Source organism: Diadema antillarum, unplaced genomic scaffold (assembly GCF_040938485.1).
Source record: "Diadema antillarum isolate AM-2024a unplaced genomic scaffold, OU_Dant_1.0 seq00001207_RagTag, whole genome shotgun sequence".
Classification (NCBI taxonomy): Eukaryota; Metazoa; Echinodermata; class Echinoidea; order Diadematoida; family Diadematidae; genus Diadema; species Diadema antillarum.
The window spans coordinates 918,987-934,475 of record NW_027272000.1 but is presented as its reverse complement, the minus strand read 5'-3'; the positions used below and the strand labels follow the sequence as shown (position 1 = coordinate 934,475).

Sequence of the window (15,489 nt, the reverse complement as noted above, 5' to 3'; positions counted from 1 at the left end):
TAAGTGAAACGTGTAATAATCAAGCTACTTGTTGTATAGTCTTGAGCTATGGGATGGACTTACATAGAAAAACATTCTTTTTTTTTTTTCCTGTGAAACAAAGAACCTCGGTTTCAAAAGTATTTTAACACCCAATGGACTACAACTATCTCTGGTGTTTACAGCAACAATTGGACCCACTACTACATAGTATTCGTCCATTTTGACTGCGACAGGTAACTTTCACATTTGGTCTGTCCCTTTATCCTTTATCCTTTCTTTAATGGGAGGTCACAGGTCGCAGGTCACAGGTCACAGGTCACATGAAAATGAAGCTGGCATGGTCACTATCTTTGTTGCCATCTGATCACAAAGGCTCCTTGCCCATGGTGTTGGTGCATACCAAACTTTGGGGTGACACATCTTGCCTGGAAATGAAAATAGAAAGAAAACGAAATCAATTTATTAGATGAGAAATGAATGAATGCTTATGGATTTTATATATTGCCATTAAAAAGACAACAGTGACTCACAGAGCCTGCTTGTAAAAGTAGAAGGGTTGATGTGAGGTGGGTGGGTACTGGAAGGCATGTTGATATCTATAATAATTATATAATAATAATAATGATAATAATAATGATAATAATAATAACAATAACAAGAAGAAGAAGAAGAATTAGAATAATAATAAGAATAATAATAACAACAACAACAACAACAACAACAACAACAACAACAACAACAACAACAACAACAACAACAATAATAATAATAATAATAATAATAATAATAATAATAATAATAATTAAAGTGCATTCATATTGAGCCGTATCTATCATTAGGGATACTCTCGGTGCATGAGAGAGCCAGTAAGAGGAAGAGTTTTAAAGACCATTCAACATGGGAATTCCATGGAGCGGGAAGGCTGGCCCAGCTTGGATGCATTTGAGAATCCCTGCAATGAATTGTGTGCAGCTTTATCACTCATCTCTACGTCAGTAAACACACAGCCAAAGAATCTCGAATGAAGTCGACCATTACCTTTGAGCATGCGCTTTGAAGCACATATTCGCCTACTGGTGCTATTCGCCGTTTTCGAATGTACACCAGTGGGCAGCAATGACATCGAGCCACTCATGACGCCCAACACTACCAGTCCTGTACACAGATATTCCAATACTATGCCTCCAAAAGACATACAATTATATGTTAGTCATGCTGAGATGAAGTACAAATCATAACAATAATACTGATACTGGATACTGGAGATGAGTTGCCCTGGGAATTCAGAGAGGTTTTTTCAGCAAATCCATCTCTAATCATGACCAAAAGACTCTCTGAGGATATTGAGTGGAGGGAACAATTAACATGCTAAATCTAACAAACATCGTAATAAAGAAACAACCCCAGTGACTACACTGAGCCTGTGTTAAGATTGCTCCAGCCAGCAGATTGTGGCTGAGGAACATGTGAAAAAAATTATAATCCGTGTGAGTCACACAGTAATGTGTAAAGGTTTGTTCAGATTTTGGAATGTTTTACCACTAATCATACGTGTAAAAACTATTAGGCCTATATCATTCCACAAATGAAGATGACAAAAATATATATCTTCATTAAACAGTCCCTGCTACTATAATATCCTAGTGCTTTTATTCTGCATTTGAAAATTTAGCCTTTTTTCTGTTATGATACCAGTGACTCAAATTAAGGGTGTGATGCCATTAGGAATTCCAGTATTGCTGACTCTGGTGTGACGCATAACTTCATCCTTACAAAAACATTACTGCTACCATGACCAGGACAAGAATTGATATAAAAAGAAATAAAAATTACACTTGTTGCTGGCCTAGAAGAAAGAATAACATGGGAACGTGCCCCACAAAAGTTTGGCCCCGCAATGTTGGCCTTCGGAGGCGAGATTTTGGTGGGTGCACACTCTGCGCACTCGCCAAAATCAATTTGTACGAGGAGAATTGTCATTAGACAATCTCACACCTCCCTATGTGTGTGTGTTGGAACGTGGAACGCCCACCAACGTTATCTTTGTTTTTGTTGGTGGTGGAGGCAGTCGTGTCCCCGTGGACCTGTGGACCTGTGGACCTGTCCACTAAGATATCAAGATCTGGTTGATAGTTTCTGGTATGCATCTCCATAGAATGCTGTGAAATGCACAAAGCAAGAAAATCACTTTGACTGACTTCTGTGAAGGAGTTAATGCTCGGTGTATAATTGCTTACTGTGAAGTGAGACTGATGAAAATGAAGATGAGCATCAGATCTCGTGTACTTCAATCATTTTATCACGCTCCTGTCTCATCAGAAAGGAGCGAGATGAGACAAGAATTTATGTACCCCATTGTGGCAGAAAAATGTGTATTTCCCTTAACCATTTTTCTTTTTTCACCACAAAGTATGATTTGTAAACTTTGCAGAAGCAACAGAACATTAAGAAATGCAATGTTCACAGGTTCTCACTTTATTCTCTTATCCCTCCCCCTTCACTGGAATCACCTCCACTCCCTTACCCCTTGACGTGCATATAATCCATGCCCTATGGAGCAATGTAGCTAGGGAGCCACTTAGCACACATGCTAGATGAATACCACCACATTAACATTCAGTCCACGATGGGTACCCTTCTATACAGCTGAAGAGGAGGAGCATGGCCAATAATGCAGCTTGTTCATGGACACAACTGCCTCAGACTTTCTTGTTTAACCCATTAGCAACTGAAACGCCTAACACCACCCGTCTTATTACTCTCCATAACGCCTTAAAACCGTCTATCCTTTTTTTTTTTTAGTTTTATACTTTACAATTTTTTTTTTCATATAGAATGTTAATTGAAAGGTGAGCTATTTTACATTATTTACAAAGTTGTCCAAATAAGAGCAATATTGCTCTACCTTCCAGGGAACCATAGGCCATTATGAACAGAATCTTCACTTGCTAAAGGGTTGAAATCCTGGTGCAACATCCACTGGACACCCAAGTCCCTTTTCCACATTGGGGTGACATGCGTCATAATGACAGCTCAAACTGCTACACAAAGTTGTTCCACGAATCATATTGCACTCTTCTTAACAGGTGTATTCATATTTTTGGAGAGAGGAGGTTCGTTGAAAATTGATGATTTTTTTTTTTTTTTTAGGGGGGGGGAGGGGATGACATTTGCAGAATTGCTTTTCAGCCTTTTGAGCAGTTTTGGTTACCTAGCAACTGTAATGTGAAATCCAAATTGAACTGTCGTTCTAATGGCTGACTGTTGCAAATATTGCTGATGACACTTTGCCGGTCTGGAGGTAGAAACATGTAGGGATGCAGCTATGGGTATACATGCGTGTAAGGCTAGTAAAAGACATTCCTGATCTAACTAACATTATGGTATTTCGACACGAAAAATACCAATGTTTTTGTACATATGAGTTTTGATATCACTTTCAATATGATCTCAAAAGAATGTAAGCTTACTTTAATTTGGATTAAGCAGACATACACACAGAGCATGCCATATAGACAATTATATCTTGAGGCTATGAGGAAGAAACAGGAAAAATACCAATGTTTTTGTACATATGAGTTTTGATATCACTTTCAATATGATCTCAAAAGAATGTAAGCTTACTTTAATTTGGATTAAGCAGACATACACACAGAGCATGCCATATTTATAGACAATCATTTCTTGAGGCTATGAGGAAGTTTTACTTCAAATTGACTCATGCAACCCTGATGCCAGCAGCCTCCTTGAAGCCAATTTATCGGTTATGATTCGCCGGCATGACGTGCATAAGACATGAGACTTGTACATTTTAGTACCCAATGAGCCATATTCCCAAATTAGCAGCGAGTGCCAGCGCAAACAGCGTTTGACATGTCATATTTGTTTTGGGAGCCACAGAGATGGCCTGTGTGGACTGTGCACCCCCATTTGTGAATACTTGAGAAGGGAGAGAATGTCAACACCAGGAAATGTACAGGAGTAATTGTTGCTTCTTCTTTTTTTTTTTTTCTTTTGCTATTTTACTTCTTGGTCAAAGGTCACAACTGAATCTGTGGTACATCAGGATTTGATGATGCATCTAAAGTAACAGGCAGTGTATGACATTCCTGTGTTTCAGTTTTGATATATTCCATGCTTCGATCTCTGCTTCTGATTCAAGAAATTTGAATTTCGTTTAAAATGTTTAAAGGACAAGTCCACCTTCATATACATAAGGATTGATAGAATGCAGCAATATTAGTAGAACACATCAGTGAAAGTTTGAGGAAAATTGGACAATCCGTTCAAAAGTTACGAATATTGTAAGTATCTCCGCAGTCACTGCTGGAAGAGAAGACTACTACTGTGTATGATGTCACATGCATACAACTATATAAGGAAAATAAAAAGAGAATTTCACAAAACTTTACTTTTTGAATAAAGTGCACAGTTCTTCGACTTGCTACTGACGTATGTTAAGGGTAATATTATTCCCCCTGCCTTCTGAAAGAGAGAAGTCGAGTGTTCTTTTGTTATGCGAGAAAATGGAAATATGTTGAATTTTCTTTATTCTTTCTTTTCATCGTTGTACTCATGTGACATCACAGCTATAGTAGTCTTTTCATCCAGCCGTGACTGAGCAGAAACTTAAAAAATTCATAACATTTCAACGGATTGTCCGATTTTGCTCAAACTCTCACTGATGTGTTCTACTAATATTGCTGCACTCACTCAACCCACATGTCTATGAAGGTGAACTTGTCCTTTAAGTTTTTAAAGAGTTTGAGGTACTGTGATGAAACAATCATGAGATCAACTATTAGCACATGATTAATAGGACTAGGAATGTAACACAAAAACACTGCATCTTTGGAATCAAACTATTTGAAAATATATTACTCATTATTAAATGAAGACATCATCTGATCTTGAAGTAAAGTCATCAAATATTGCTTATTTCATGACAATTGTCAACTGACTTTCTATTGTACAATACACACATGCCCACACAGACATCACTTACACACAGACTTCCCGTGAAACCAGTACCACAATATACATTAGTTGCATACTGATGGTATATTCATGCTCTCACCACCAAAGAACAATAAAATGATACTTCACTATAAAGTGGGAAATTTTCACACATCTGTAATTATTGTTTACACAGATTTAAATGACCTCTATATGAAAGACAGTTAAGATCATATCTCCCAGTCTTCACATTCACTTCACTCCACATTCAAGCACTTCAGAGAGGCATCACTGTACATTTACCCCTGTCTGACCAGGGAGGTGGAAAGTCTCTTTCCACCTCCCTGGTCTGACAGATTTATCCTACTGGAAGACCCATGACTCATACTTAAGGGCATCTATGGATTTCAGTCACGAAACAAGCTTCTGGGACACCCCGCTCATAGTAGAAGCACATCCTCAATCTTCTGTACAGTCAACCATGGGGGGGGGGGGGGGGGGGGGTGGCAAGACACAGTATGTACATGCTAGACAAATATAGACACAGGCTGCAATCATAATGTTACGCATTAAAGGGCAACATGAATGAATTAAAGAGAAATTTGCAAATAATTTCTAGAAATTTCTGTAGTGACATGCTGTTGGCTGGGTCAGATAAAATCACTCCAACAAAAAGGGAGTGTTAAACAATGATCACCAACCGTGTATAATGTCCAATTTTCCAATCATGCATGTATTGAGTTAGCATGAACACATTCATAGATGTTTTTCATCATGTGCGGTATCTTTTTTTTTCCCACAACAGAAGACACCTGCATTTGTAATAAAGCAATCAGCATCTCCAGGCAATAGCCCTGGTATCTAGGAGATTGAAGAGATCGCAACATCCATTATTTTGATAAATTGATGAGTCCTTCCCCTCCTACACTTTACCACTGGTACATGCTGTGCCACAAGGACAGTGGGATCAGAATAAACCTGGGAGGGTAGACTTTCTCAATCCCTTATCCAGACAGAGAGTGTCACTGGGCGGCTCATCAGCGATGATTGGTTTTCATAATAGGGGCATTAATGAACGAGGAAGTGTCAAATTTCAACATGGTGTTGATGAGTTATGACAGAGGGGTGCTCTACTCACTGGATCAAATTAGACGGGAGAGACAAAATAACACACAGGCTGGATGAGGGTCCTGACAGATAGGACAAGTTTACGAGCGTGTTCAAATTCCACGCTTACAGCTGTATCTTCACGATGCCGGTTGCTCATAGCAACCAGAAAAATTGCTCATGGCTTTCCCAACATAGCAAAGACTAATGAAGCATGCAAACTGGATTCATGTCCTGTGACACTTTTCACAGCTTACTGCACTGCCAAATCCTCTAGGGAAATTCTTCATAAATGCAAATATGCTACCTACTTGTCCTAATCCCAACCCCTGCAGTTTAATACTTGGTATTCAATTGGTCCTGAAGAATGCACCTCACAATGAGAAACACTCGTCAGAAGCACCTGTGCTCTGTTTACATTCCATGCACACTCACATCTAAGACCAAATAGCACAGAAAGTCACATTCAAATATGCTGCGGCACATTGTGCCATACGCTTGAATGACTGAATGAACTGCGGTATAATGGCTTAGGCCGGTTTTCACACCGGTCATAAGACGCAATTGCAATGCTGAATTACAATTATGATTAAAAGTACGATTAGAATTATCATCCATACACACAACCGAGGCAGGCTTCGCAGATTCTTTGGTTTTGAATCTCAGAGCGAGGAGAGGAGGTGTGGTTTCTTTCTGAGTTCCCATCAATCCAGCACTCTTGAGCTTTAAGTAATGCCCTCTTTGACTGCAGTGCGGGGATTTGAGCAGCGCGATTTTTTAGTGAAAGTGGTTGAAAGGTCACTGTAACCTCTACCTCCCAAAACATGGATTTGGAAGTCAATCTGTGCACACGACCGTTTCATTCCGTAATTCTGGAGAATTGCGACTGGAAAATATCCCCCAACCATCATTAGAATCACAATTGGAATTACGATATAAACCACCCTCTGCAATTTCAGTTTGTATATATGTAAACATGGCCAAAATGCATCATTTGAATTATGATTCTAGCGATGCGTCATTAAGAGTCATGATTCAAATAATGCACCCTTGGTGCGTGTGAGAACAGCCTTAGAATCTTGTTAATGTCAAATTTCAGTGGGTTTGCTACACTATATCTACAACTCCAATGCTGGCAGTGCCTCAAGGTTTCAGGGAAATTCACCATTAAAAGAATTGCAGGATTTAGATAAGAGTTCATGTGGCAAACAAGCAAAGTGGATTTTGACCGATTACCTGGTGACTCTCGCCACACTGCATGACTGCAGTACATGGCAGCGGCTACAATGCACCAAGTTCACAAATTATTAGTGCTAATGGGAAAAGCTGACAGTCAGTGAACAGTTTCTGGGCAACTGGTATGTCTTTTAAACCTTGAAAATGTAATGTCTGTTTACCATTGGGTCCTATCTTCTCATCAGAATTTCCAAGTGGATTCACAGAATTGTGCAAGGAAGCGTGAAATACTGATTGCCTTTTTGACTGGGGTGAAAAAAAAAAGAAAAAAAAAAGAGGTGCATATCATAGTGGAATATAAATGAAGTATAGGATGACTCACAGGTACAATGTAACATGAAGCACAGAATAAGGCATGTGTAATAAAATTATTACATCATTCTCTGCACTGGTGTAATTCAACCCAGTCAAAGTATTTTCCTGGAGTCTACTTGACTTGATTTCCTACATGTATGTGACGTGATCAGTAGGAGCATAAGCCATCATCACTAGACTTATTCAAAGACAGCAAAGGCGAACAACCCTACAGTGATTAATGATTTAACTAAATCAGTGATCTGCCATAGCAATCTCATACACACCTTTGCAAAGAGTGCAAATGAGAATGCATGCCAAAGATAAACCTACCGTACTTTGTTTAATAGCATGCTATTGACTACATGTGTATTTACCCCTTTCACAAAACCCACCAAAACTTGTTTGTGATCTTTACCAGAATCTGTTCATTTCCTTTGATTAAATCTTGTCAAACACTCATCAAATGTGAATTAAGCTATTGCATGATCTCTACTTGTAAGTTCCAGAAATGGCAAACATGTAATAAATTAAAAAATTTACTACTTATAAATCTGTTTTCCACATCTTCTGTCAAATGCAAATGAAAAGGAATTCTTTTACAAACATATATCCCATACATGCTAACAGAGACTGTAATTTGCTACACGTAGCTGTTGGTGTACAATGAAAAGTTACAGGTACAATGTACACTGTATTTGTACACCCTGCCATGACAAAACAATAATTTCACAAGTCCCTTCAATATTTTTTGACTGGTATTTCATATCAACCACATTGCATCCCTTCTCTTCTGCAAGTTCATGGTCTTATCATTGATTATCTGTAAACATACATTGTACACTTATTGTTTTTATCTCATTGCCAAATGTCTTCTTGAGTAGAGGGAACCCAAATTCAAACCTTCAACAGCATAAAGATTTGATAGGGTTAAGAGAGACAACTTTACAAACGGATGTGTAAAGGCAAGCAAAATATATGTCTGTATAACTGTTCACTTGAAAACAGTAGATGAAAGACCACATATCATGACACATATGGCACGGATAAATTCATCAAAATGTTTAAAGGACAAGTTCACCTTCATAAACATAAGGATTGAGAGAATGTAGCAATATTAGTAGAACACATCATTGAAAGTTTGAGGAAAATCAGACAATCCGTTCAAAAGTTATGAATTTTTGAAGTTTTTGTGTTGTACCCGCTGGATGAGAAGACTACTGCAGTGTATGAATAACTTAGATGTCACATGCGTACAACAATATAAGGAAAATATAAAGAGAATTTCACAAAATTCCATCTTTTGAAAAAAGTACAAATTCCCCTGACTCATTACCGATAAATGTTATGGGTAATATTATTCCCCCTGCCTTTAAAAAGAGGCAAGTCAATTGCTTTTTTATTATGCGAAAAAAGTGAAAATATGTTGAATTTTCTTTTATATTTTCTTTATACTGTTGTACGCATATGACTCACAAGCTGTAGTAGTCTCCTCATCCAGCGGTTCCAACACAAAAATTTAAAAAATTCATAACTTTTGCATCGATTGTCCAATTTTCCCCAAACTTTCACTGATGTGTTCTACTAATATTGTTGCATTTTCTCAATCCTTATGTTTATGAAGGTGAACTTGTCCTTTAATGTCAGTAAGACTGTGGCAGTTGTAAATTTCCAATGGGCATTACAAACAGGTACCCTTCCACCCACTACACACAACAATGATTTGCTTCATCACTGAGCTCTTTGTATGCCCATATGCTTTGTGCGCAGGTAGTACAGTCGCCACTGTTTAATCGGGACCTGTGTAAATACGAATGCCACTCTTGTGGAGATACTCTCACAGAAACATTTCAAATGCAGCATGAAATGTCATCTGTAACAGGACACTTATTTTCTCTGATAATCATTCAAAAAAAAAACAACTTTGCATAAAGTTTCATTCTGAAGAAAGAATGAAATTGAATAAATGAATGAGCGATGATGTCCCTGTTTTTTGTTCTAACTTGGGTTGGAATCAAGTGCGAGCATGGTTAGCATCATAAGTGCTCACAGACCAAGCCACATGAGGTTATTCAGAACCAGTTTCCATGGTAGTAAGTGGCTATGAAATCGCACTTTGATACTCTACAGGGACAGCGGCTTGGTAGAATATTTGACCATTAAAGCGGTGGCGACTGTGTACTAGATGACGGATGCTGCAGCATTTATGAGTGCTTGCAAACTGTGCATATTCGAAGTTCTTCCATCTAATTAGCCTCTAAAGTGGTACATTATAACTGACTCTCACGGTCACGTTGAATTCTATTACATAACACTTCGTACAAGCTTTCAGAGGGTTAGCATATTCCTGCGTGCTTTGGCAGAGAGATCACACAAAGGAAATTCAAAGTCTTTTGTTATGATAATGAGTTTGGCACCCCAGTCCCTATAAATAGCAGGTATTCCCACTATTCGACATCTTTTCTTCGTGTGTTCGGCAGAGAGTTAGCTTGCACAGTGCAACTGTGCGTTATAAGCTTCGCTTACTGATCTTTTTCGACGTGTGACAAACCTGAGTGATACAGAAGACAACGGTTCACAGCCGCCGGTAACGGGGCTGTATATCAGGTAGAGCTGCGGTCGCAGAAGAGTGAGATTCAACGTTTATCGGCCCAATTATCTCGCTTTATGGATGGACAGATGTCTGTCTCCAAAACCTCTGAGCCAGCCCGCCATGCGCTGCATGCGGGAGCACTTCAGACTGGCTCCTTCGCGGTGTGACCGCGAAGCTGATTTACTGAGCACTTTGTGGAGACAATCAGCCAGAATTCTGCAACCACTCACCTGCTCAGCTCGGACCCGAAGGCGGAGTTCGAGAGCTTAGTGCAGGCAGCACAGCCCGTGGGAGGCAGTGCAAACGCCGCTTCGGCGACCAGCTCATAGAGCTGGAAGCAGACAATTTGTATGAAGGCCCTGAGGAATTCGGCCTAAGAGTTTCTGATGGATTGACCGCTCAGCTGACAAGGCGGTCACATTGCCCCCGTGATCGCGAAAGGAGAGCGTGGAAAAAAGAATCCATACACTACAGTACATGACGCCCTCGACGCCCCCTTTCGGTGTGTGCACCGAGAGTCGAGGAGCAAATGTGCACCTTGATCCCCGGGAAAACCGTCCAGCTGACAGAAGTGCAAAAGACGGTGATTCAGTGAATGTTGCCTTTAGTGTAAATGCTAAAATCACCCGAGAGCTGCAGACAGCAGCTAGGGAGCAGCGGTCAGTCCATTCAGCCCCCGTTGCTTGACTGGCGGTCAACGGAGTTACTCTGTGCGGTAACATCCTCGTATGAGATGAACATGAGAACCGAGAGGAGCTCAAACTTGCTTTCAATCAGAAGTACAGGGGCATAATAATTTATGCAGTAGATCGGTCTCCATAGGGAAAACGCTATTTGAGAAAGACTTGCAAACAACAGGAAAAATGCTGGCGAGTCGCCCCTCGTGCGTGGGCCAAAAAGTCACCTTCTCCGACCGACCGCGTCGTCGGTCGTTCGGTAGCACGCGGATAGAACATACCGTCATATTTTCCAGCAACGCACCATCTAATGTAGAAAAACTAGTAAGTCCCCGGCCCCGTTTACATGCGGGACGACTCAGATATTTCAGAGAGACGTGGTCTCTCATTATTTCTGATCCCTGGATTTCAGACACTATTTGTTGTTACAAGATCTTATTTGACGGTTATCCCAACAAAAATTATTCCTCCTCAATTACTACTGTCGGAGGAGGAAAATGCGGGAATTAATTTGGAATTTCTTTCGTTGTTAACCAGAAAGGGGCAACATCAGAAATTTCCCCTAGGGGAAGCTTCATTTCTGTCCACTATATTCACAGTTCCAAAGAAAACCGAGGATCTCAGATCCTTCATTGATTTGAAAAATCTGAACTCGTTCGTTCAGTATGAGCATTTCAAGATGGAAATTTTTCGAAATGTTAAAGAAATCCTAATCAATGCAATCTGACTACTTAACGTCACTGGATCTCAAGGACGCATATTTTTCCATTCCTATTCATGAAGATTATCAAAGTATTTGTTCTATGTGGAATGGTCGTTTTTATTGTCTTACTTGCTTACCCTCTGGGTTAAGTTCAGTACCAAGGGTATTTACTAAAGGAATGAAACCCGTTGTTGCTTCTCTTAGAAGCAGAGGCATGAGAATAATGATTTATTTGGACGATATTTTCATTGTTTGCCCGCTCTTAAGAGGAGAGTATTGCTAACACGAACTGTGTTTTGGATTTACTGGCATCATTGGGATTGTCATTAATTTTGGGAAGTCACAACATCTCCGACCTACTCAGGCTTTAATTTGGTGGCGAGCCATCTAGACAAAAAAAAAAAAAAAAATTGACAAGATAAGGAATCTTGGGCATCCTATTTTGTCGTCTCCCTCGACAAAAATTCGAGATTTAGCAAAGTTCATTGGTTTCTTTCTTCTCCATTTTGACCCCGTACCGGCGGGTCGTTGGCATTATCGTGTTCTAGAAGTCGTGCAGAACCAAAGCAGTGCAAGAATCAGGTGGTAATTTTCATGCATCTCCGATCTTTAATTCAATAAACAATAATGCCATTGAAGAAATTCGTTGGTGGCTTCCCTTGCCATGCAAGGAATTTGGGTCCTGCATCGACATTCCTGTCATCCATTGACAATATTCGTACAGCTGCCAGCACCTCAAGATGGGGTACACTCTGTGTAAATGATAATACCTTTGCTCAAGGTGTCTGGTCTCGAGAGGAAGCTAATCTGCATATCAATGCGCTAGAATTACTGGCTATTCATCGAGGCCTTGCCTCCCTGTGCGACACCTCCCATAAGCAACACATTCATATTAAGTCAGATAACAGTGCAGCTGTCAGTTATGTCAGGAAAATGAGTGGTACATTGTAGTATTCCATTACTTAATAAGTTGTCATATGACATTTGGGCGTGGTCGCTGAGTCGCTACTCTTGGCTATCTGTTTCCCACTTGGCTGGTGTTGCTCATATAGAAGCAGATAATTAATCTATCTTGGAGAGATATGAAGAATTGAATTAGTCTTCGTCCTGATATATATTTTCGTCGCTCTTATCTATACCTTCCTTCAGACCCGAAATTGATCTTTTCGCATCCAGTGCCAATAGGAAATTGGTTACGTACTTGTCTTGGGAACAAGACCCCTAAGGCTATCGATGCCTTTTTAATATCATGGGAATTTTTACATCCCTACTATGTTTTTCCTCCACTTTATTTTTGCCCACTGTCCAGGGTCCTTCCCATGTCCGCAGGGACAATATTAACCCATTCACTTCGAGAACCTGGTGGTTTGTGTATTAAGTCTATGGGGATTTCAGAATTCAGTATGGAATGGGTTAACTGCCAGAGAGCAGTCTCGATCACCCCCTTTGTGGAGGACACAATCGTGGCTCCCGCTCACCCGCGATCCTGGCAGCCCTACCCCTCCTACCAGGAGACTGCATGGTTCACCTTCCCATTCCAATGCCCGAGCTGAGGTTACTCGCCTGACCCAGGGAGATATCTCTTCCCACCTCCCTGCCTGACCTATCTCAGCGAACGTTGGCGAGCATTAGGAATTTCAGAGCACACTTCCGAGCTCATCGCAAATTCATGACACAACACCAAAAAAAAAAAACATTATAATTCAGCTTGAAAGCAGTGGATTAGTTGATGCCGCAAACAATCGCTTGAGCCATTTAGTTCATCCATCACCAATATCGTAATGTTTGTCTGACCAGCATGTGTTAGGGAAAAATACAGTAAGGTAGATTCGTATCGATCAGCCTTGTCATCTGTGCTGCCCTCTTCTGACGGAGTTTCCGTGGGAAAGCACCCGTTTGTAGTACCTGTGTTGAAAGGTAGAACCTCCCAAACCACGGTACAACACCACATTTCTTAAGTTTCTCAATTATGTTCATTGGGTGATAATGCAAGACTGTTACTTCTAAGCGAGAATTTGATTGCCCTGCATGGCGACTCTTGTTTCAACACAAAGATTGCAGACTCTGAGTTTTTGGACATTACATAATGTCAATTCCTAATGACAGTACAGTCTTTCAAGTGGTTGAGTTATTGAAAACAACTACAGAAGAAGGGTATTGCCAACCAATCTATTAAATTGTCTTCTTTCCTCACAAACGAGAAGTTGTGTGTTTTATCAGTGCTCATGGAGTACTTAAGTCGAAAAGAACCCTTGCGTCAGGTTCACGTTGTGTCTAAACTTTTATTTCTACTAGAAAACCTCACAAAGAAGTAATCACTTCTACCCTGTCTATGTGGTAAAAGGGCACATTGAATAAGCAGGCATAGATACATCGGTTTTCTGCTCACATTTACCGCAGTGCCTCGAGTACTGCAGCTTTTAATCAAGGTGTTACCATTGAGGAGTTGCCAATGCCAAAACCTTTCGAGATTTTTATTTTAAGCCAGTTCAAGAAGCAAAATTCGCTTCAACCATTCTCAGCTCATCTTCACAAGTTATAAGGAAGATAGGGGACACGATACGTATGTAACTCACAGTTGCTATACTGTTCTTTCCTCCTTGTGATCATGTGTTCATACGGAACGTACACCTTGTCATGGTACTTCTCAGATTGCTCATGAATAAAATTTGACCTATCATGAACGCCCATGTGCAGCAGTTTTTTGTTTCATTTGCCTGAAACATATCTCAATTGACAGTTTCTGCGTATTACAGTACTTTGAAGATGCTAACCCTCTGAAAGCTTGTACGAAGTGTTATGTAATAGAATTCCTAAATCATGCGAATAATATTATGAAGTATAATTAGAATTCTATTAATAACAATGAAGTACAAGATGAAGAGGGTCCCACCCAACGCGTTGCGGGTTCATAACATATTGTTTGATAACCCTCCCTCTCTCTTCTCGTCACAGAAACTGTCAACTCATTTGCCATACTACCTGCGGTCGCAACTTCCGTGACCAGGCTCATTACTTTACTGTCTGGCTTCATGCCTGTAAGATATGACTGATCCGGATGAATAATTGTTGATACGTATTCTGTTCAATGTTAGTGGAGACTGACGTTGAGTGATCGTGTGAATGTTTGGATACTGCCTCGTATACTTTAAAAGATGTCGAATAGTGGGAATACCTGCTATTTATAGGGACTGGGGTGCCAAACTCATTATCATAACAAAAGACTTTGAATTTCCTTTGTGTGATCTCTCTGCCAAAGCACGCAGGAATATGCTAACCCTCTTCATCTTGTACTTCATTGTTATTAATAGAATTCTAATTATACTTCATAATATTATTCGCATAATTTAGGAATTTTCCATCATCTACGTGACAATTCCTGGGGGTTGTTTTCAGGAGACCCAGATATTTGGCCACATGGAGATTAATTATTACCATAGATAAGAATCCATTAGTTCCGTGACTGGGTTCATACAGAGGATGTGCACTGACTAGCAAATGCATTTCATATTTCTGTATCAAATGGTCTCCAGGAATGACATCCGCCCGAAGAATGAATGTCATGGCATTACAATTGAGTACGTTAGCCCAGTTTTTTGGTTGATGACTAACTATATCTGGGAATATTTTCAAGCACTGAGTGGAACACATAGCTTTTAACTTTTGCTCGAGTGAAATGAACATCTTTCATAATAAATTTGTCTCATGAATGACTTATCAGGGGCGGATCCAGGGAGGACCGCAACCGGCGCACGCCCCCCCCTTTATTTTTTGTTGAAACAAAAGAAATAAAAAGAAAAAATGGGGGAGGGGTGCGTGCGCCCCCCATTTAATTTTGTAAACGCGCCCCCTCTTTACGGAATTCCTGGATCCGCCACTGCTTATCTATGTTAAATTGCATATTGTTACTCTTGACTTTAAAAAAAAAAAAGGTCTGAAGA

General features: G+C 40.1%; 1 protein-coding gene across 1 annotated transcript in view; it reads right to left on the bottom strand.

The window, feature by feature from the left end:
• Positions 1-271: 271 nt before the first annotated feature.
• LOC139744758 (uncharacterized) overlaps positions 272-15,489 on the bottom strand; it is a 44,736-nt gene continuing 29,518 nt past the window's right edge. The window contains exon 4 of the mRNA XM_071655179.1: positions 272-407. The gene's annotated coding sequence lies outside the window, so the exon portion shown is untranslated. The remainder of the gene's footprint in view (positions 408-15,489) is intronic.